At 39.6% G+C, this 25426-nt stretch overlaps 1 protein-coding gene across 1 annotated transcript in view; it reads right to left on the bottom strand.

Moving 5' to 3' along the window:
- The window catches only part of ARMC2 (armadillo repeat containing 2), a 222709-nt gene that overhangs the window by 166049 nt on the left and 31234 nt on the right, over positions 1-25426 (bottom strand). Inside the window, exon 2 of the mRNA XM_059941451.1 lies at positions 11276-11389. The gene's annotated coding sequence lies outside the window, so the exon portion shown is untranslated. The remainder of the gene's footprint in view (positions 1-11275; positions 11390-25426) is intronic.

Consider the following 25426-nt stretch of genomic DNA (forward strand, 5'->3'; position numbering starts at 1 on the left):
GTGGGGGGCTCCAGAGCTCAGTCCCCAGACCCCTTTTCTCTCTGCACTTTTTCCTAGATGATCTCATCCATTCTCACAGTTGAAACATTACTGATCTGCTGAGAACTCTCCCATGTATGTATTCAGCCTGGATCACGCCCCTGAACTCTAGGCTCACATAGCCAACCACCTACTCTCCATTTCCTCTTGGATATATAAGGGCATCTCAAAGTTATCATGTCTATAACAACTCCTAAATTCCTACCCAAAACCACTCTCCCTGAGGTCTTCACCTCTCAGCAACTCCATCATTCCTGTTGCTCATGCCCAAAACCATGGAGTTATCCTTGCTTCCCTCTTTCTCTCATGTGCCACATCAAATCCACGAGTATATTATGTTGGCTGCACTTGCAAAATATATCCAGGACCTGACCTCTTCTTATCTCTTCCACTGCCACCACTCCAGCCCACACGCCCATCACCTGTTACTGCCATAACTTCCTTAATGTTCTCCCAGCTTCTCCCTTGTCCTTAATCCATTCATTATCAAGATAGGAACAAGACTGGTCAGTTTAAAACACAAGTCAGGTTATGCTACCTACTCCTCTAATCAAACTTCAGGAGCTTCCCATGTCACTTAGAGTAAAAGTCAAAGTTCCTCCAACAGTCTGCTGATGAGGTCTCATGGGATCTGCCCACCACCTCCCTTCTACCTCTCATTATCTCCCTGAACTCCTCTACCACTGACCCCCTTACTCACCCAGACACACTGAACTCCTTGCTGCTCCTCTAAACACAAGCATGTTCCCACCTCAAGGCCTTGGCCCTCTCTGTTCCCTCTATCTGGACTGTGCTCCCCAGTAGTCACAGTTACCTGGTACTTCCTTAGGGTCTTAACACTCAAATGTTATGTCCTCAGCAAGGCCTACCTTGACTTACCCTGTCAAAAATGGCAACACCCGGAGTTCCCTTTCCCCTTCCATGTTCTTCCTCCTTATCACTATAGAATACACTCTGTATTTTAATTATTTGTTTCACTATTGCTTGTTGTCTACCTCTCACCATAAAACATAAACTGCTCGAGGGCAGAGACATTTGAACATTTCTTGTTCACTCCTATACCATTAGTGCCTGATATGTGGTAGGTGCTCAGAAAATTGTTGTGGAATGGGTGTCGTTGTTGAAAAATATTTGGACTTGGTCTTGTGGGGAGGAGTGGGATGAAACTGAAAGCCCACGCTCCCACTCTATACCCACATATTCGACTAATCACCTCTCTTCAGAGGAGCTTCATATCTCCATCTCTGATCTCCAAATTTGTATTCCCAGTGCCCAATTAATGATCTATGAGAAACTCAGAACGCACACATTCTGAGTTTATACCTTTTTCATGTTTCTCATCTCAGAAATAGTAGGTCATTACCTACTATCCATTGAGCTATCCAGATAAGAAACAGGGATCAATTACACTTGTGTAAACGTATGTTGAGCACCTATCTTGGGACACCCAGTAAGCCAGACCCTAGTCGCACAGGGCAGGGCATATAGCCCTTTCCTTCAAGGGACCAAGTTTGGTGCAATTATCACTGTGAAAGAAAAATGAACTATTGTTCAGTTTTCCAAAGTGGAAGTACCTTATTTCTTAATGATTATTAAATAATATATGCTCATTATTATAAAGAATTTGATTAAAGAAATAAGAGAAATAAAAATTGAAAGGCACCTGTAGCTAATCCACCAGAGGGCAGACAGCAGAAGCAAGAAGAACTACAATCCTGCAGCCTGTGGAACAAAAACCACATTCACAGAAAGACAGACAAGATGAAAAGGCAGAGGGCTATGTAATAGATAAAGAAACAAGATAAAACCCCAGAAAAACAACTAAATGAAGGGGAGATAGGCAACCTTCCAGAAAAATAATTCAGAATAATGATAGTGAAGATGATCCAGGAACTGGGAAAAAGAATGGAGGCAAAGATCGAGAAGATGCAAGAAATGTTTAACAAAGACCTAGAAGAATTAAAGAACAAACAGAGATGAACAATACAATAAATGAAATGAAAACTACACTAGAAGGAATCAATAGCAGAATAACTGAGGCAGAAGAACGGATAAGTGACCTGGAAGACAGAATGGTGGAATTCACTGCTGTGGAACAGACTAAAGAAAAAAGAATGAAAAGAAACGAAGACAGCCTAAGAGACCTCTGGGACAACATTAAACGCAACAACATTCGCATCACAGGGGTCCCAGAAGGAGAAGAGAGAGAGAAAGGACCCGAGAAAATATTTGAAGAGATTATAGTCAAAAACTTCCCTAACATGGGAAAGGAAATAGCCACCCAAGTCCAGGAAGCACAGAGAGTCCCATACAGGATAAACCCAAGGAGAAACACGCCGAGACACATAGTAATCAAATCGGCAAAAATTAAAGACAAAGAAAAATTATCAAAAGCAGCAAGGGAAAAACGACAAATAACATACAAGGGAACTCCCATAAGGTTAACAGCTGATTTCTCAGCAGAAACTCTACAAGCCAGAAGGGAGTGGCATGACATATTTAAAGTGATGAAAGGGAAGAACCGACAACCAAGATTACTCTACCCGGCAAGGATCTCATTCAGATTCGACAGAGAAATCAAAAGCTTTACAGACAAGCAAAAGCTAAGAGAATTCAGCACCACCAAACCAGCTCTACAACCAATGCTAAAGGAACTTCTCTAAGTGGGAAACACAAGAGAAGAAAAGGACCTACAAAAACAAACCCCCAAAATTAAGAAAATGGTAATAGGAACATACATATCGATAATTACCTTAAACGTGAATGGATTAAATGCTCCAGCCAAAAGACACAGGCTTGCTGAATGGATACAAAAACTAGATCCATATATATGCTGTCTACAAGAGACCCACTTCAGACCTAGGGACACATACAGACTGAAAGTGAGGGGATGGAAAAAGATATTCCATGCAAATGGAAATCAAAAGGAAGCTGGAGCAGCAATACTCATATCAGATAAAATAGACTTTAAAATAAAGAATGTTACAAGAGACAAGGAAGGACACAACATAATGATCAAGGGATCAATCCAAGAAGAAGATATAACAATTATAAATATATATGCACCCAACGTAGGAGCACCTCAATACATAAGGCAACTGCTAATAGCTATAAAAGAGGAAATCGACAGTAACACAATAATAGTGGGGGACTTTAACACCTCACTTACACCAATGGACAGATCATCCAAACAGAAAATTAATAAGGAAACACAAGCTTTAAATGACACAATAGACCAGACAGATTTAACTGATATTTATAGGACATTCCTTCCAAAAAGAGCAGATTACACTTTCTTCTCAAGTGCGCACGGAACATTCTCAGGGTAGATCACATCTTGGGTCACAAATTAAGCCTCAGTAAATTTAAGAAAATTGAAATCATATCAAGCATCTTTTCTGACCACAATGCTATGAGATTAGAAATCAATTACAGGGAAAAAAACGTAAAAAACACAAACACATGGAGGCTAAACAATATGTTACTAAATAACCAAGAGGTTACTGAACAAATCAAAGAGGAAATCAAAAAATACCTAGAGACAAATGACAATGAAAACACGATGATCCAAAACCTATGGGATGCAGCAAAAGCAGTCCTAAGAGGGGAGTTTATAGCAATACAATCCTACCTCAAGAAACAACAAACGTCTCAAGTAAACAATCTAACCTTACACCTAAAAGAACTAGAGAAAGAAGAACAAACAAAACCCAAAGTTAGTAGAAGGAAAGAAATCATAAAGATCAGAGCAGAAATAAATGAAATAGAAACAAAGAAAACAATAGCAAAGATCAATAAAACTAAAAGCTGGTTCTTTGAGAAGATAAACACAATTGATAAACCATTAGCCAGACTCATCAGGAAAAAGAGGGAGAGGACTCAAATCAATAAAATTAGAAGGGGGGAAAGTGGTGGGGGGTGTGGGGCTGTGATGAATTGGGAGATTGGGATTGACATATATACACTAATATGTATAAAATGGATAACTAATAAGAACCTGCTGTATAAAAAAATAAAATTCAAAACAAAAATTAAAAAACAAAATAAAATTAGAAACAAAAAGGGAGAAGTTACAACAGACATTGCAGAAATACAAAGCATCCTAAGAGATGATTACAAGCAACACTATGCCAATAAAATGGACAACCTGGAAGAAATGGACAAATTCTTAGAAAGGTATAACCTTCCAAGACTGAACCAGGAAGAAATAGAAAATATGAACAGACCAATCACAAGCACTGAAACTGAAACTGTGATTAAAAATCTTCCAACAAACAAAAGTCCAGGACCAGATGTCTTCACAGGTGAATTCTATCAAATATTTAGAGAAGAGCTAACACCCATCCTTCTCAAACTCTTCCAAAAAATTGCAGAGGAAGGAACACTCCCAAACTCATTCTATGAGGCCACCATCACCCTGATACCAAAACCAGACAAAGATACTACAAAAAAAGAAAATTATAGACCAATATCACTCATGAATATAGATGCAATAGTCCTCAACAAAATACTAGCAAACAGAATCCAACAACACATTAAAAGGATCATACACCATGATCAAGTGGGATTTATCCCAGGGATGCAAGGATTCTTCAATATATGCAAATCAATCAATGTGATACACCATATTAATAAATTGAATAAAAACCATACGATCATCTCAATAGATGCAGAAAAAGCTTTTGACAAAATTCAACACCCATTTATGATAAAAACTCTCCAGAAAGTGGGCATAGAGGGAACCTACCTCAACATAATAAAGGCCATATGCAATAAACCCACAGCAAACATCATTCTCAATGGTGAAAAACTGAAAGCATTTCCTCTAAGATCAGGAACAAGACAAGGATGTCCAGTCTCACCGCTATTATTCAACATAGTTTTGGAAGTTTTAGCCACAGCAATCAGAGAAGAAAAAGAAATAAAAGGAATACAAATTGGAAAAGGAGAAGTAAAACTGTCACTGTTTGCAGATGACATGATACTATACACAGAGAATCCTAAAGATGCCACCAGAAAACTATTAGAGCTAATCAATGAATTTTGTAAAGTTGCAGGATACAAAATTAATGCACAGAAATCTCTTGCATTCCTATACACTAATGATGAAAAATCTGAAAGAGAAATTAAGGAAACACTCCCAATTACCATTGCAACAAAAAGAATAAAATACCTAGGAATAAACCTACCTAGGGAGACAAAAGACCACTATGCAGAAAACTATAAGACACTCGGGCTTCCCTGGTGGCGCAGGGGTTGAGAATCCGCCTGCCGATGCAAGGGATGCAGGTTCGAGCCCTGGTCTGGGAGGATCCCACATGCTGTGGAGCAACTGGGCCCATGCGCCACAACTGCTGAGCCTGGGCTCTGGAGCCTTTGAGCCACAGCTACTGAAGCCCGCGTTCCTGGAGCCCGTGCTCCATGGCGGGAGAGGCCACCGCAATGAGAAGCCCGCGCACAGCAACAGAGACCCAACACAGCCATAAATTAATTAATTAATTAAGTAAGTAAGTAAGTAAGTAAAAACTGTAAGACACTGATGAAAGAAATTAAAGATGAAACAAACAGATGGAGAGATATACCATGTTCTTGGATTGGAAGAATCAATATTGTGAAAATGACTATACTACCCAAAGCAATCTACAGATTCAGTGCAATCCCTATCAAACTACCAATGGCATTTTTTACAGAACTAGAACAAAAAATCTTCAAATTTGTATGGAGACACAAAAGACCCCGAATAGCCAAAGCAGAGCTGGAGGAATCAGATTCCGGACTTCAGACTACACTACAAAGCTACAGTAATCAAGACAATATGGTACTGGCACAAAAACAGAAATATAGATCAATGGAACAGGATAGAAAGCCCAGAGATAAACCAACGCACCAATGGTCAACTAATCTATGACAAAGGAGGCAAAGATATTCAATGGAGAAAAGACAGTCTCTTCAATAAGTGGTGCTGGGAAAACTGGACAGCTACATGTAAAAGAATGAAATTAGAACACTCCCTAACACCATACACAAAAATAAACTCAAAATGGATTAGAGACCTAAATATAACACCGGACACTATAAAACTCTTAGAGGAAAACATAGGAAAAACATTCTTTGACATAAATCACAGCAAGATCTTTTTTGATCCACCTCTTAGAGGAATGGAAATAAAAACAAAAATAAACAAATGGGACCTAATGAAACTTCAAAGCTTTTGCACAGCAAAGGAAACCATAAACAAGACGAAAAGACAACCCTCAGAATGGGAGAAAATATTTGCAAACGAATCAACGGACAAAGGATTAATCTCCAAAATATATAAACAGCTCATGCAGCTCAATATCAAAAAAACAAACAACCCAATCCAAAAATGGGCAGAAGACCTAAATAAACATTTCTCCAAAGAAGACATACAGATGGCCAAGAAGCACATGAAAAGCTGCTCAACATCACTAATTATTAGAGAAATGCAAATCAAAACTACAATGAGGTATCACCTCACACCAGTTAGAATGGGCATCATCAGAAAATCTACAAACAACAAATGCTGGAGAGCGTGTGGAGAAAAGGGAACGCTCTTGCACTGTTGGTGGGAATGTAAATTGATACAGCCACTATGGAGAACAGTATGGAGGTTCCTTAAAAAACTAAAAATAGAACTACCATATGACCCAGCAATCCCACTACTGGGCATATACCCAGAGAAAACCATAATTCAAAAATACACATGCACCCCAATGTTCATTGCAGCACTATTTACAATAGCCTGGACATGGAAGCAACCTAAATGCCCATCGACAGACAAATGGATAAAGAAGATGTAGTACATATATACAATGGAATATTACTCAGCCATAAAAAAGGAGCGAAATTGGGTCATTTGTAGAGACGTGTATGGATCTAGAGACTGTCATACAGAGTGAAGTAAGTCAGAAAGAGAAAAACAAATATCGTATATTAACGCATATATGTGGAACCTAGAAAAATGGCACAGATGAACCAGTTTGCGGGGCAGCAATTGAGACACAGATGTAGAGAACAAACGTATGGACACCAAGGGGGGAAAGTGGCAGGGGGGTGGTAGTGGTGGGATGAACTGGGAGATTGGGATTGACATATATACACTAATATGTATAAAATGGATAACTAATAAGAACGTGCTGCATAAAAAAATAAATAAAATAAAATTCAAAAAAATATATAAGGAAGTCACCTGTAATCTCACATTCAAGAGAGAACTGTTGTTTAACAGGTTGGTGTATATTCCTCCAGACATTTTTCTGTACCTATTTAAAAATAACACTAAATTCTTATTATGAACTAAACATCATGTAACGTGCTTTAAAATCAACTTGTTTTAACCTCACAATGATCCTCTGAGATAGATACTATTATTTTTCCCATTCTATAGATTAGGAAACTGAGGTTTAAAGAAGTTATATAAGATCCCGTTGGTTGCCAGGTGTCTCTCAGTCAACCCAGACTGAGTGATGCTATGGTAATAGCATCTTCGACATCTCAGTGTCCACACTAACAACGGTTTGTTTCTTGCTTATGCTAATGAGCCATGTTGACCACAATTAGCCCTACTTCATGCCGTCTTCATTCCAGAACCCAGGCTGAAGCCAAAGGAGCACCTCTAGTGGGACTTACCTGATCATCAGAATACAGAGAAAGGAGAACATGGCTGAAGCAAATGATGGCTCTTAAAGTGTGTACTCAGGAGGCACATACCTCATTTCTGCTCTTACTTCATTAGTCAAAGCAGGTCACAGGACCAGCCTGGTATCAATGAACGGGAAAGAATAACCTTCCCTCAGGGAGGGACAGAAAATATTTTCAACGATGACACAATCCACTGAAAGTACTAAATTTAGATTTTAATCCAGTCTGTCCTTAGAGCTTAAAATAAGCTCAACTACTATATATATACATATATATATGTGTGTGTATATATATATATATATATATATATATATATATATATTCTAGTTCTACATACACTGCTAAGTGACCTCCATTTATGTAGTCTATATTGGACAGCTTGCTCTATTTGTTCATATAGACTCAGGGTATTCTTTTTTGAAGTCTGCAGAGTTTCACATGTGATACCCCACATTCTGCCTGATGAAATCCTCCTCATCCCTAAGGTCCGACTCAGAGCCCTCACCCCTGGAATGAATCATTGCTTCTTCAGCTCTCTTCAGCTCTATGGTTTCCACTTTTACTTTTGTCACGTACGTGCCTTGTCTTACAGTTATTTGTATACATGTCTGTTTCCTTCGCTAGATTTTGAGCACCTTGAAGCAGGAATTGTGGCTACATAGAGATAAAGGTTTTTACCTCTCTGTGCCTGGGCATGCTTGACAGAGACGAGGTACTGTCTGTTTATTTTGCAATATCATGGAATTATGCTCTTTTCCATCATTTCGTTACCTATACTGGTTTTTCTGTATCATTTAAATATAGTGACCTCTTCAGAATTCATGCAGAATTTGTCTCAATTCTGCATGAGACAAATTAAAGGGGTTAAAGGGATCCTCAGATATTTTGCCTTCCCATACTTGTTAAAATTACAGCAGCAATCAAAACATTAGGGAAACAAAATGGCAAATAGATCTTAATACCTCCCTGCTTACTCCTTAAAGGAAGAGCATTGCAGGAGAAACACAAACCAAATATAATAATTGCTCTAAATTCATATCATCAAGTTTTCCCCTCCCCTCTCTACAGCAAAAGTTACTAAATGAATGGTAGTTAATCTTTAAGAACAGAGCTGTCGGAACAATGCTGGGGTGGAAGCAAGCAATAATTCCAAAGTGCCGGGAGCACTTGCTCATTATCTAAAAGAGGGTCTTGCCACATGTACTCAAACATCCAGAACACTCTCAGGGTTGAAAAGCTCCCTTTCTTGTGCCCAGAATGTTTATTTTTTAAGAGTGGCAAGTAAAAACGGACCCCTAATCTGCATTGCAACTGTGGAGCACCAGCCTTTGAAGGAAAGCCCTTCCCTGACACAAAGGCCATGGCCATCTGGAAGAAAAGCCACCCTCCTAAGCAGATCAGCTGCAGGTCCCATCGCACTGGGCGGATCTGCCCGGAAACAGGCATCTCGCCGTTATTAACTTACCCCCTCATTAGCAGTAATCAGAGTGTCCTCTCCATCTAATTCTTACTGAGCACCTGTGTAAGTGGCATTGTGTGGCCTCTCCCTGAGAGACCCTAAGGAAAAATGCTGCATCCCTTCTTGTCCCCAAGCCAGCTTTGTCTACAGCAGGTGCTTTGGAAAAGTAGGAGTGAGCAGGGCCCAGAACAACCAAAACTGACACAATTTTTTAAAGTGTGATGTGTGTACAGGTGGATTGTCAAGTCTTTGCTGATAAGAAGGTGCTCTCAGGAACCTCACCCTCCTTCCTGAGGAGGGCCTGTCCCCTGCCTGGGCCCTCCAGGGGCATGGCCAGATTTCCGCTCTCACCCCGGAGTCTGGTGAGACTCCTGCTGGAGGGGGGCGTTGGTCAGGCTGGGGTGTGAAACCAGCTCCCTGCCAAGCCCCAGGGGCTGTTATCACCACTCACCATGCCGCTTCCGTCATATATCCTGTGCCAGTGCTGTGTCAGGCCCATCTTACATTTTTCAAAATGTCTTTAGCATCATTTCCTGAGCCTGAACATTTTGCTCATGCTACAAAACGGCGTCTAAGCTGAGAACCATTTCTGCAAGTTTCACCCGGGGTTATTGGGACCACAGACTTCCAGAGGCGGGAACAAACGCTTTTCTCTTATCAGCGGGTGAGAGTCAGCCCAGCTTTCCTGTAAAACCCCAGCAATTTGCAAACCAGAGATGGTTTGTGCATTTTCATCTAAGTGGAGACCTGCTCTTCCAGTTAAAAAAAAATCATATAAGAATTAAACTCTCCCCACATAATTTAGCATCAGGTTATCTTCTTCAGCCATTCCTCCTTTCTCGAGGCTGGGAGGAAGCAGTTCCGAGGCACTGGGAGTTGGGCTCAGGGCACAGGTGGTGGGTGTGTTAGTCTCTGCTTAGCCTCAGCCCAGCTTTCTGTAATAATACAGCCTGACAAGATTTCTCCTCTCCGTTAGCCTTTCTCCTAACCCTTTCAGCTCTGCTTGCTGACATCATCCTGGCTGGATTTAAATAGCTAACTGTGCCATGTTCTCCTGGATACAAACCGCCCGATTGGTCACCTCCCCAGCTGGCCTCTACCTACTGAAAGGCAGGAGGTAGAGCTTTGGGGCCAATGGCTGCCAGAGTTCAGCTGCTGCTGGAATCCAGTGGGTTTTCTGTCACTAAGGGAGGAAGAAACGTAGAGGTACCAGAGGTCTGTCCTGTGCATGGCAATACTTGCATGCCCGGGCAATGAATTGTGATCTGCTAATCTTACTATGTTCTGGGCATAAAGGGAAAAGACAGTGCACATCCTTTGTTCCCTCCTGTTGAACTGTAAGTAGATTATAAAATCAAACTCGGTGGCTAACTGATGGGATAATTTCAGTTCAAAGAAAAAAGGAAAAAAAAGAAAAGATGGATAGGAAATATCAGAAAACTGAAGCCTTTCCCTTTTCATTTTGAGGATAGGTTAGCTATATCCTTGTGGTAGAGAGACACTGCATCAATATCAAGCTGAGTTTAACTCCACTGTGCTTAACAATGAATGCTTTTAATTATTTGAGTTTTTTTATTTTAAGTAATGAATTATGAGTTAAGCAGTCTGCTAGGCTGCAGTCATCTTCAATAATTCTTGCAAAGAAAAAGGCTATAAGAGAAAACTGATTGAAGAAGGTAAGAGTAAGATGAATGTAACCCACTGGAATCATATCATTCTAGAATTTTAATTAAGTAAATTTAAAAGCACTGGAGAGCCATCTACACAAATAACGGGCTGAGCGTTATGAGGCTGTGTTTAACACTGCAATCATTATTCAAAGGAAAACTGAAAAATCTTAACCCTGTATGTGCAACGTGCGAAGAAAGTGAACACAGTGGGAGCAGGGGATGGGGCACGGAGAGAACCCTGGTTTCCTATTCAGAAAAGCATTATTAAAATCCCTGCAGAAGGTATGAGGTCTACAATACAGTATAATGGAAATTATGCCTACACATATACATACATATGCCTTTACGAAGAGATTAAGCCACAATCAATTCAAAAGATAAGGATAAAATTGAAAGCTCATTCCATTTTATAAGGGATAAAATTAATCCCTGTAAAGTCACTTACTCGTATGGCTGGATACTTGGGGTAGACTCTGCATGGTGCAAGCAGTCACCTCTTAGTTAATTCAGGTCTCTCGCCAGCCTCCGCTCCTTGTCAGGCCAGGCCTCGGTCGTCTCACTGTTTAGGGTCAAGTACACCAAAGAATCGTATTCAGGAACACACAGCTGATGGGTTAGAAACACAATCCACTTGGGACACTGATGAGGCCACTAGATGGAATTTACAATCCTAGCAACATTTGAATTCAGGCTTCCAGATCGTAAAGCAAAATCAGATAACCTCCTTATTCCAAATCATTAATACATAACCCATGAGTTAGTGACTGTACACTTCAGTGCTTCCTAAAGGAAATGTGATTTTCCTTGTTGAGATGTAATAACGCTGGGTATAGTGTTAGTTACCTTATTCTTTATACTTTTTGTATATTTAGATTATTTCACAGCTTTTAAAGTGTACATGCCATTTGACCCAATAATTCTACTATAAGAGTTTATTCTATACATATGCTTATATATAAGTATTCTTTAAAATAACAAAAGATTGCAAACAACCTAAAAGTTCTTTAAGAAGAACTGGTACAGATACCATGCTATATCCATACGGGGGAAACTACGCTGCCCATCAAAAGAACGAGGTGATACTGACTGTAGTGACATAGAATCATCGCCACGATACGTTATTATGATGGCATGCAGGGAATATCTCTGGAAGGCTATACCCCACTCCCTGACAGCAGTGGCCTCCAGGGAGGGACAGGGTGGCTGGGGACAGGAATGGGAGAGGAACTTGCTTTGAATATCATAACCAGCTTTTTTCCAGTTTTATAAGTCAGCTTTATTGGAATATACCATTTGATGAGTTTTGAAGAATGAATGTTATGCTCTTTTGTACTCTTTGATTTTGTGCATGTATTGCAAAAATTAATTTTAAGGACAAATATCTGTTTGAGCTAGATTCTTCAGAAGTTCTATGGAATAAAGTGTTTACATAAGATACCTTCTTCGGTCTATGAACTAGTGGTAGAAGGCAGCCACTTTAGGAAGATTAGTTATTCTGATCTGAAAGGTAAATGTCCCACATGCTAGTGAATTACCTGGGAAAGGTGTGAAGACTCAACCCATGGAGGAAGGGTAAGCAGGGGAGAGGAGAAGGAAGGTGACCAGGAGAAAAGAGAGCTTGGGGGCTGCTCTCACTTTGATTATAACATAGGTAGAGGTGCTGCTAAAAGCACCTCTACCTATGTTATAATCTGAATGATTGAGTCCCCCAAGATTCATATGTTGAAGCCCTAACCCCCAATGTGATGGTAATAGGAGGTGGGGTCTTTGGGAGGTGATTAGGTTTAGATGAGGGCATGAGGGTAGAGCCCTCATGATGGGATTAGTGGCCTTATAAGAAAAGGAAGAGACATCACAGCTTCCTCCCTCTGCCGTGCGAGGACACAGCGAGAAGATGGCCATCTGCAAGCCAGGAAGAGGACTCTCACTAGAACCCAACTATGCTGGCACCCTGATCTCAGACTTTCCAGCCTCCAGAACCATGAGACAAAGTTCTGTTGTTTAAGACACCAGTCTATGGTATTTTATTGTGGCAGCCCAAACTGATTAACATCACCTTGTACAGAGGATGAGACTAGAAATCTATTTTATAATCATGATATCAAAATTTAAGGAGGTCCTTCTGAAATGCTTACTTGTGGCCCAGTGTTTCCAGAACCCTCTAAAGAAATATAAAAATTAGTCTGTGTGCTAATGCCAGTGTAATGTTGTAATTGTACCGTCCATCAGCTTAGGAGGTGGAATTCCATTTTACTGCAAGTGGTTTGAAATTTACGTTGTCAGCTTGGTCTGGGTACTTTGGCTCCTGCTCTACCAGAAAGGCCCTATGAGGTACGGGCAGCAAAGGAGGAAGACAGGCAGAGCCAAGGCAATGGGCTGGGAGGGCCACAGCACGGGAACATGGCGCATTAAGTCCACCAGAGAGATGCAGGCCAGAGGCCAACTGCGTGTGAGGAAGAGGCTGGAGATACCGTTATGGTCCTGCCTGTGCTACCTGCGGCATCATCAGCATGTCCCCAAACACTGTCACGTCCTTCTCTGTTTCACATTTGTGCAGCCTGTTTCCTCACCTAGAATGCAAGCTTCCCAAGTGGAGAGACTCTTTTCTTCTTCTGCTCCTCCTTCTCTTTTTATGCCCAAGCCCTCAGCAAACATGAAGAAAGAAAAAGGAAAGAAGGAAGGGCAGAGGGGGCAGAACTATTTGCCTAAGTGCCAGTGGAGTTAAGGTAAGTAAAAGGTAAGGTAATTAGACAATTTAAATTAAGCAGAGCTAAAATTTCTGAATTTCAGTCTTTTTGACAATATATCTAGAGGTGTTACATGGGAGACTGGTGAGTAGAAGCATGGCCCCAGGAATCCCCGAGCAAAGAGAGGGCAGCCCTGCACCTTCAAGTCTCACCACGTTCATATGGTGAAGGTAAGATGACTTTCCTGGTGGCTGCAGCTCCACCACTGCCTAGCTGTACAGGCTTGAGCACCTAACTCCCTGGGCTTCATTTTCCTCATCTATAAAATGGGGCTAATAGTACCTTCCTCACAGAGTTATGGTGAAGACTAAATATAATATATATCATATACATACAAATATATATTAATATATGTGTGGGCTCAGGATACTATCAGGCATGTACAACAGTGGGTTGTAGATAATAGGATAATTGACGTTGTTTAATAAAGATGAGATTTATTCTACATTCCGATGGCTGTACAATCAAGGTCCATGAAAAGATCTGAATATACTACACATATAGGGATGCTAGTCACCAAAATGTGCTTACAGGAAAGATCCCATTTCCTGCCATAATTATTGCTAGAGAAAGAATTCATGAGAACAGCCTCGTGAAGGCAATATTTGCCATCACACCATGAGTGCAAGGCAGCCTCACCTTCTGGAGACACTGAGTACCCCCACCAAAGGCAGAGTAATTCCTGCATCAATATATTATATTCATGCAATGGACTCATCTATCTAATGCAAATTCAATTTAGAGGACACTGCCAGACAGAATTAAATATATTAGTTTGAAAAATTACAGAGAAAGTATGTTTATAGCAGTTCCATTTGACTGAATCAATTTTCTAAGTGTTTTTCTTTTAAGAGTCCTAGAAATCTTGCTTATAGGGTGTGCCTCCAAGATAGACTTTGCGTTACACCATCTGCTGCAAGAAAGAACCCCAGAATGTTTTATTTTTGGCCTTCAATAGCTGCCCAAGGGGACTGCTGCAGGAGAAAAGTGCGTGAAATATCACTTATCACAGACATTTCCGCTAGCAATTATTCCAGTCCTTACCTAGATTAATTATTAATCCGTGTATTTTAGGGAGATCAAAGTTTATAGCAAAGGGGTTATGATTGGTCATGACCAATGAGAAGATCTCAAATACTAAATGGGGATAACTCACATGATGGCACCAGCTCTAATTAAGATTTTTATGCAAGAAATAATGATAATCTTTTATGAAGCACCTGCCATTGGCTGGACTTTGCACAAGGCACTTCACATGTACCTAATCATTCATTCCTCATGTCAGGGCTGAAGGATTTATTTCATAGATGATGAAATTAAGATTCAGAGAGACTCAGCAAGGTTAAAATAAGTTGTCCAAGTCCCACATCTAGTCAATGGCAAAGCTGGCATTGGAAGTCAAGTCTCGTTGACCCCAAGCATATGATCTATCAGGTTCAACAGGTAAAATCATGAAATATGTGATTTTCCCCTCCAACATTTTCCGAGATATCCCCTTAGCATAAATCCCATCATTTAACAAATATTTATATTTAAAAAATTATAGCCACCTTAGGACAATTCTCTATATTTAAAGGGTGTATTTGGAGAAGGTATAGTGTCTTCTTAATGGAAAAATTTCCCACTGGATGAAACTCAAGTCCTCCATTTTAAGATTTAATATTCTTTTTGAGGAGAGTTATCTCCTTTACTTTGTAGTAAATAAAAAATCATAACAAAAATCTAGAATATGGATCTGAGAAGTATTCAAAATACAATTCAGAATGAGATTCTTTATGGCAAAAATAAAAACAATGGAGAATAAAATGAGAAAATATAACATTTACAGAGGTCTCGAAAGAGATTAGAGAGAATGCAATATTAAAATAGGTAATAGCTGGGAATATTCTAGAATTAATTAAAAAACACAAATCCTCACATTGAAGAAGCACAACAAACACTGAATAGAATAAATAAAATAAACCTCACTTAGATACATATGGTGAAACTAAGAAAAACTTCAAAAAAAAAAAAAAACTTAGGAAAACTTAAAACAACCAGTGAAAAAAAAGGGGGGGGGGCATTGTTTGTCAAGGAACATCAATTAGACTGAGAGCTGACATCTCAGCAGCAAAAACTGAGGCCAAAATAAAGTAGGAAGAAATCTTAAGAACTGCTGACCTACAATTCTATACCCGGTTAAATTATCATTTAAGAAAATAAAGACATTTTCACACAGGGGCTAAGAGAATTTTCCATTCACAGATTCTTTATGAAAGAACTACATAAAGATGTACTTCAGGGAATAGGAAAAATGAACCAGTGAGAAAGGATTCAAGAAGCAAAAAATTCACAATGAACAATCTAAAAATAACATTAGGAAACAATTCCATTTATACTGGCATCAAAAATAGTAAACTACTTAGGAATAAATTTAACAAAAGTACAAAAAAAGTACAAAAGTGCAACACTTGTACTCTGAAAACTATAAGATATTTTTAAAGGAAATTAAAGAATCCCTAAATAAATGGAAAGACATCCCATGCTCATGGATTAGAAGGCTTAATATTATTAAGATGACAATACTTCCATATTCATCTACAGATTTAATGCAATGCCTATCAAAATCCCAGCTAGCTTTTTGTTTAGAGATTGAGAAGATAGTACTAAAATTCAAATGTAAGTCCAAGCGATCCAGAATAGCAATCTTGAACAAGAAGAATAAAGCTGGAGAACTCACACTTCCAGATTTCAAAACTTATTACAAAGTTACAGTAATGAAGACAGCGTGATACTGGATTAAGAAAAGACATATAGATCAACGGAACTGAGTCCAAAAATTAACCCTATACTTATAGTCAATTGGTTTTCAACAAGGGTGCAAAACATTCAAAGGGGAAAGAATAATTGTTTTCAACAAATGGTACTTGGATAACTGGATAGCCACACGTAAAAGAATGAAGTTGGACCTCTTCCTCACTCTACACACAAAAATTATTAACTCAAAATTATCATAGACCTAAATGTAAAAGCTAGAACTATAAAATTCTTAGATGAAACATAGGGATAAATCTTCATGACCTTGGGTTAGGCAAAACGTTCTTAGATATGATACCAAATGCACAAGCAACAAAAGAAAAATATATAAATTGGATCATCAAAATTAAAAACTTTTGTGCTTCAAAAAACACCATCAAGAAAGTGAAAAGACAACCCACAGGATGGGAAAAAATATTTGTAAATCTTGTATCAGATAAGATTTGTATCTATAATGTATAAAGAACTCTTATAACTCAATAATAAAAAGACAAATAGCCCAGTTTAAAAATGGGCAAAGGATCTGAATCTCTAAAAGAAATATACAAATAGTCAATAAATACATGAAAAGTTGCTTAACATCATTAGTCAGTAAGGAAATGCAAACCAAAATCACGAGATACCACTTGAAAACATTATGTTAAATGAAAGAAGCCAGTCAAAAAAGACCATTTATTATATAATTCCATTTCTATGAATGCCCAGAATGGGCAAATCTATGGATATAGAAAGCAGGTTCGTGGTTGCCTAGGGCTGGGAAGACTGGAGGAAAATGGGGAGTGACTGCTAATGGGTATGAGGTTTCTTTTGGAGGTCATGAAAATGTTCTAAAATTGATTCTGCTGGTGGTTGTGCAAGTCTGTGAATTCACTAAAAACCACTGAGTTGTAAACTTTAAATGGGTGAATTGTATAGTGTGTGATTTATATCTCAATAAAGATGTTTTAAAAAGAAGCAAATGGAGAGTAAAAATATTGATAAATATACAGTAAATCTAAATAAGCATTGAATGTCCATAATAATCGTAACAAAAGCACTAACAGAAGTTATGAAAAAAGATGGAACTAAAATACTAGAAACAATAATATGTGAGAAGAGAAGAAGAATGATTAGAGATGAAGCATCCTAAGGTCAATATTTAGTTTGAAAGGAAGGCGAGGTGTATGGATTAACCTACCAGATTGTTGAACAGTATGCTTGCTAAATTTAACAATAAGTAGGAAAAAGTAGAAATATAATCACTTTAAAGAAAAAGAATCAATCAGTTCTGTAGAAGTCAGAAAAAGAGAAAAAAAGAACAACATGGTGAATGGAAGGCACAAAATAAGCTTAAAGAATAAATTCATCACAATATGTAATCACAATAACATAAATGGGCCAGTTAAAAGACTGAAGCTCAGATTTAATTTAAATAAATCCAGCTATATGTATTGGGTTGTTTTTTTTTTAATGCATTTCTGGGCTTCCCTGGTGGCGCAGTGGATAAGAATCCGTCTGCCAATACAGAGGACATGGGTTTGAGCCCTGGTCGGGGAAGATCCCACATGCGGTGGAGCAACTAATAAGCCCGTGCGCCACAACTACTGCAGCCTGCGAGCCTAGAGCCCGTGCTCTGCAACAAGAGAAGCCACTGCAATGAGAAGCCCGCGCACCACAACCAAGAGTAGCCCCTGCTTGATGCAACTAAAGAAAGCCCATCTGCAGCAATGAAGAACTAATGCAGCCAAAAATAAATAAATAAATAAATTTATTTTTTTTAAAAATGCATGTCTAATTGTTTGTTCCTGGTAATTAGGATGAAATTGCATCTGAATATTTTTCCTTGTCTTGTTCCTGACTTTTAGCATTTCACCATAAAGAAAAATATTTGTTTAGGATTATGGTAGATACCCTTTTTCAATTTAAGGGATTTTCTTTCTATTCCTAGGTCACTAACAGAAATACATTCAGACTGTTGAGAGAAAATACCTGTTAATTTAGAATTCTATACACAAACTATCATTCAAGAATGAGGATAAAATAAAAAGATATACCATTTACAACACTCTAAAAAACTATATGATACCTAGGAGTAAGGCTAACAGAAGATGTGAAAAACTTTTATGGAGAAAACTCTAAAAGTTTATTGAAATACATAAAAATAATGAATAAATGGAGAGATATAACATGTTCATGTATGGGAAGACAAGAGCTTAACAGTAGTAGTTTTCCTAAATTTACACCACAAACTTAATAAATGCTATTAAAAATCCTGGGGGAATTATTTTTTATTGACCTGTATAAGCAGATCATAACACCTACTCAGAAGAGTAAAGAGCCAAGAACAGCCAAAACTATTTTGAAACGAGAAAGGATTCACCCTAGCAGATACCAAGATTTATCACAAAGTTATAGTAATTAAAATACTCTGATATCAGCATTTGGATAAATAGATCCATGGGACAGGTTTTCTGAAAAAACAAGAAACACTAACATATACATAGGAATTTGGAATATGACAGAGGTGACATTACAAATCAGTGGGGAAAGGATGACTATTTAATAAATGGCACTGGGACTATTTGCTAATAATATTTTCAAAGGGAAAAATTAGATTCATACCTCACAGCATGCACAAAAGTAAATTTCAGAGATGTTAAGGGAAAGCTGTATACATTTAGACAGACTATGGAAACTATATACAACATCCTAGAAGGGCACAAAGTGAAAATCATCATGGAAAAGTGATAAATTGAACTACATAATTTTTAAAAACTTGTCCATGACAAATGACATCAATAACAAAGTAAAAAGACAAACACAGACTTAGAGAAAATATCAGCAACCTACATTTCAAAGATAACTACAACCAACATTACAAAGATAACTATCCAAATTATATAATAAGTTCCTAAAAATAAGCAAGAAAAATTACCAAACAGCAAAAAGGCAAAGGGTATGAAGAAGCAATTAGTAGAAAAGGACATTTAACGGTCAGTAGACACATGAAAATACTCTTGACTTCACTAGTAGTCAAGAAGGTGCAAAACAAATAAATACTGTTTCACACCTATTAGAGTGGAGAAAAAATTTTTAACTCTGACAATACCAACAATACCAGTTGTGAGAACGGAGAAATGAAAACTTTCATCCACTGCCAGTGGAAGTATAAAATGATCTAACCACTGCAGAAAGCAATTTGGCAATACCTGGTAAAGTTACTACATGCATAACCTATGATCAACAATTCCACCTTTATACATGAGATACATGGGCCCAAGGAAATACAAACAAAAGAACGTTCTTTTCAGCATTCCATGTAATAGCTAAAAAGTGGAAACAAGCTACCTGACCTTCAGGAGTAAAATGGGCAAATAAAATGGGAATTATTTATACAATGCAACCTTGCATAGCAGTTAACATGAGTGAACTAGATCTGTATCATCTACATTGATAAATCTAACATACATGTGATAAGCTAAAAAGATACAAAGTAAATATTTATGTGTGATATCATTTATATAAAATTTTAAATAAATTATACAATCATACATATTATTTACCAATACTACACTAAAGATACCAAAATCTTCCTAGTTATGATTCACATCTCTAAGGTGGAGAGAGAGGTGCCTTCTACCCCAGGTGTTCTAATACTACAACATCTAGAGAGGTCCTTGAATTTACACATCATAAAAGGTAACAAGAATGACTAAGCTGCTTATGAGAATTTAGCGCTATTATGTGCCTAAGTACAAAGAACCCTAAAGGACATCTTGGAGGTTCTGATATCAATGGCTAGTTCCTCTTCCCTAAGGAACTGATAATAATAACCCTCAACCAGTGGGGCTAAGAGATTGGCTCTGGCCCTGCTTCTTGTCTTCTTCTACAGGTCCTGGGTGGTTCTCCCTCACCCAGCCTGGTTTGCGCTGGGAAATCTCTCTCCCACTTCGGATGGATTCATTCCTGTGTTTCCTCTGGCACTCACCAGAAGTACAGACCTGACACCCCAAGTTTCACCTGCTGATTTCTATAGAAAGTTCTACAGCCTAGCTCTGCCTCTCTGATCCATGCTCAGGGCCTATACTTGTGCCTATTCGAGAGTGCTGCTTCCCTGGGTGGGCTTAGCTTTCCTCTAGGTGCTGCAACGCTGGGCATAAGGGCTTTAAACCCCCTTTGGCTTGGAGTTACAGAACAATATTCCTTCCTGGGTTCCTCTATTAAATACACACACACTTTCATATATACACAAACACATGCTTACATACACATACACAAACACATTTATATAAACAATTGCACACATGTGCACAAACTCATATACACGAAGAAACACACACACACATACACACCTACACCACTCCCTTCTCTGCAACAGAAGTCGGGTTGCCTCATCAGTCAAGATCCACTATTGTGTAAATATTGTAGGGCAGATCTGATTTTAGAATGGAATGGGAATAATAGAATTTGCTATTCACAAACACGTCAAATATCAAAGGACAACTGTATGATACCGTTGGAACCACTATAACACAATAGATTCCCCCCTCATACAAGCTCAAATTCTGTAAATTTTCTTTTTCCACTTTGGGAGCAGAGTTGATTCAATTATACTCTTCCATTACCATTACCACATGCGAGGCCCCTCTCTAGTTTTATTTTACTTTATTTTCTCCTTTGTGCCCCATTCCACTCTCATTTCCCATCCCTCCCGCTCCCCACAGGCATCCTCTGTAATGTGTTTGATATTTGCCCGATTGTTCTTATCCTATTGCTTTTCTACTAGGATGGCACAGCAAGACGATGCTTGTCTCTGATCCATTAGGCTGATTCATTTTTATTAAGAAGCCATAAAATTGTAGGTGTTGTGCGGGAGTGACGTCTGCTGTGGCACCGAGCGGCCAAATGATGTGCACAGCTGTTTAATGTGGTGGTGTGTCCAGATGTATCTATACAGAACTCAGCTCCCAGGATCATGCTACTGTGGGGGAAAGACATTGTTTAAATCAGGAAAAGGCTGATTTGTTGTGAATGAGTTGAGAGTGTTTTTGTCTGCGAGCAGAGGGTGCGGTGACTGACTGTTCCACGAAGCCTCCTTTCTGTGTGGAGTCTCTCTGGCCGAGCCCCACGTGCGGGCTTCCCTGGAACCTGGCCCGTAGGTGGCAGTCTCCCTTCATCATTCCTGGACCGCAAACCTCCGGAGGGCAGACTGCCATATCGGGCTCTTTTGCTTTTTCCTTCGGTTTCCTAATATTTAATGTTCCCTTTGCTCAGCTTCCCCTCCTCCCCACACAGAGGGCAGAGTGAGCGGAGCTGATGACAAAAGAAACTTCGTGTGGAATCAGCCAAAGTCAGAAGACCTGGGTTGTGCCCCTCTCTTGGCAGTTGTTCTGGAGTTGCCCTGAAGCCCTCTTGCAGAACTGCTCTGTAAATGACAAGGAGTGCCTTTCACTCTAAACAGACAGTAAAGCCTTCGCAAATTGTCACATTTTTAAAAAGCAATCATGTTGATGCAAATCTTTATCCTCTCTGTTTTGTCTCGCCCCCAGCTCTCTGCCCACACACACCCACAGATTCGGGATTAATCTTTAAGAGTGGGTTGCAATCAGACATTCTCCCCCCAGTATGCCCCAGCCTTCACCAGCCCCTCACAGAGCCCATTTGACAAGATAGAGAACAGTCATAAGCAGAGCTGTGGAGTGTGTGTGCGCGCGCAAGTGTATGAATCCTCTTGCCCCTCTCTCCTGGGCAGAGAATTCTAGATGGAGGATTCAGGAGAAAACCGAGAGATCAAGAAGAGGCACCACCTTCTCACCTTCCTTCCACTGCACTCACGCTGCACCCAAGAACGAAGGCAGGTGGAGAACCACCCCAGCCCCAGCCTGCCCAATGGGCTTCTAATCAGCCAGCACTGCACGTCTGGCCCCCACTGTTTATGGAGCCAAAGGGAGTTTCAATCATTAGCAAGTGTCAAATCGCCTGAGGATTGGGTCTGTCTGAGATGCCAAATGGAGTGGTTCATTAGCATTTGTAAAAACTGCCTCAACCAAAACTGTAGAACCCAGTGCTAGGGTGGGCTTTGTGTATTCCACTTGAATTAGCAAGTAGAATGCCTTATTAATCTCATCAACACCTGGGTTCTGAAAGGAAAAGACTTCCTTGTCTGTGCTGGAAGGAGGATTTCCCTGCTTCTAGGTGCTTCTCCTCCCCAGACTAGAGACCTGGTTAGATGCCTTGTCCCCTCTTCCTTCCCCAGAGGTGGGGAGGGCTCAGAGATTGTTGCTTAGGCTTTGGGATAATGAAGATAATGGAAGCCCTGAGTGTTACAGCCAGCTTTCCTGAATCAGAAGTAGCCAGTGGTTGGCCTATTCTAAAGGTGGCCAAATTCATGTTCCTCCAAAGGACTAGACCCTGAGGTAGGTGGGTTGGCAGGGTTGGTGGAGGGGGTGGAGGTGGAGGGGCTGGTGGAGGTAGGGGTGGTGGATGGGCTGGAGGAGGGATGGAAACCGGGTCAAGGTGGAACTTGACAGAGCAGTGGCCATGACAGGCAAGCCTCTGTCACCACAAGGAACCTTCTTTTGTCATACTGTCTTGGATGTTTGGCCACTCTAGGGCATGCATGTGCATTCACTGGGTGTGTTTCTGAGGAGCCAAAGCCAGTCTCTTCTCGCCAGGCTGACTTCAGGGAAGACAGTCCCTCCAGTCTAGCTGGGCGGTGTTCAGACGCGCCTGGTGGCTGGAAGCCTGTGAGGGGCCCAGCCTGTCAGGAGCACTGCCCTCTGGGCACATACCCACAAGGGAGCTGAGGCCACCTCACTTTCACTCCTAGTTATTTTTGAGGTGGAAAGATCTGATCATTTATGAGATAGTCTCCATCAGGAAGTCCCACTGGCTCAGCGGCCACATTCATTTATGACACAGGAGATCATGAGTTGAAACCAATTTGCAAAGAAGCTGTGGATGAAAGTGTTGTAAAGAAACTGGATTTCAGGTTAATTTCTTCTATCTGAATCAGAACTTAGTCGATTATAATTCCATATTGCTTTACCATTCTCCATCCTCCGTTGACCTTGGGGGTGCCTACCAACGTGGGAAGCGAATGCAGAAGATCTAACAACATACAATCTTTCCTTTCTTTAGACCCTTTTCCTTGAAAAGCTAGCTCTGTGAATTCAGATTTTCTTTCCTCATATGAAAAAAGAACTGCTTAACAGCACCACCAATCCTCAAAGTCTATAAAGTAAAGCCTTAGCAAGGTATTTAAATTCTGCTGGAACCTGAGCCCGGCAGCCTTTCCCACGTCATCTCCCACCACTGATGTTTTATCAGACTCATCCCAGCTCTCCTGCAAATACCAGGAGCATTTCCACACCTCTGTTGTCTCTGCCCTTCCCTCAGCCTGGGTGTCCTCTCATCCTACTCCATGTGATGGGATCCTACTTATTCCTCAAGACCTGTCTCACTCATGAAGCCTTTTCCATCTGGAGTAAGTTAACCAGCACCCCTCTGTGCTCTCGGGGGCCCTCTGAACCTCCATCCCATCTGCGCACACAGCCTGGTGGGTCAGCAGCCTGCATGTGTGCCTGCCTCTCTCCTTCACAATCCTGAGCTTCCTGTGAGAGTCAGCCACGTCTCACTGTATCTCCTCTAACACCCAGGCCAGCATCACCCAGTGAGTAAAGCTCGACAATTGTTGGTGGAATTTGCAGTCAAACCACGTTAGCTTATAAAAATAAACGTAAATGTCAGGCCTAATCCTCCCCCATTCAATGCAAGAGGCCCCACGGATTCACATTAACAGAAGAAAACTAGTAATTTAAAAGTAGAAATGAATTAGCTAATGAAGAGAAAGATAAAGAGTGTTCAGCCTCTCCGGAATTCAAAGATTTGTTTGTGAAAATAAGGAAATGCCAAATCTGGCAAATCAAATTAACGATTTAGAAGAAATTACAATGGTCATTGTTGCCAGGGTCACAGTGAGACATACACTGTCAGGGCTGCTGGCGATGCCATGAGTACAGCCTCTCTCAAAGTAATTTTACGAAATGTCTCAAGAGCCTTACAAATCTTCATTCACTTTGACCAAGCAACTCCAACAGGAATGTATTGTAAGGTGACAAGCTGTGATGCAGATGAAGAGTTATGTTTATTAAATGTTCATTGCAGCCAGCATGATTTATATATTGACAAGTTGATAATAACCTAAATATCTAATAATATATAAATGGTTCAATAAATAATAGTGGATCTGTGTAACATATACTGCGCATTAAGATGATTTTTTAAAATATTTACTGTCATGGGAAAATTCATATGATAGAATGTTAACTGAAAAAATAGGACATAAAAGTGAATATGCATTAAGATCTCAAATGTGATGTTATATGTGTACATATATCTACATACATGTATATATACTATATATGTGTATATAACTTGTTCTATCTAATACAATAGACTCTAGCCACATGTGCTCACTGAGCACTTGAAATGTGGCTAGTCCAAAGTGAGATGTGCTGTAAGTATGAAATACATATGCGATTTCAAAGACTTAGTAAGAAAAAATAATGTAAACTACTGTGTTAATAATTTTATATTGATTATATATTGAATGACAATATTTTAGACATATTGGGTTAAATAAACTGAATTATTAAAGTTAATCTCACCTGTTTCTTTTTACTTTTTTAAATATGGCTTCTAGAAAATTTAAAATTACATGTGTGACTCACATTCTATTTCCATTGGACAATGCTGTGTTGGGCAATTACATTTAAAAAAAGATGAAGAAAATTGCTAGTTGAGGTTATCCCTGGGTTTTAGAATTATAGGTGATTTTAGTTTTGTTCTTTAAACTCTTCTGTACTCTCTGTTTTTTCAATGAGCCTATACTTCTTAGTGTTTCACTTCTTTGGGGGAACCTCCTCCAACCTTCCAGATTGGTGTTAGATGCATGCATGACTCTATACTTTTTCTCTATGGCACTTATTAGAGTTTGAAATTATATGCTGTCTGATCATTTGATTCATGTCAGCCTCCTCAGCAGACCATACAGTTCACAAGTCTGGGACCTG

This window comes from Balaenoptera ricei, chromosome 12, assembly GCF_028023285.1.
Source record: "Balaenoptera ricei isolate mBalRic1 chromosome 12, mBalRic1.hap2, whole genome shotgun sequence".
NCBI lineage: Eukaryota > Metazoa > Chordata > Mammalia > Artiodactyla > Balaenopteridae > Balaenoptera > Balaenoptera ricei.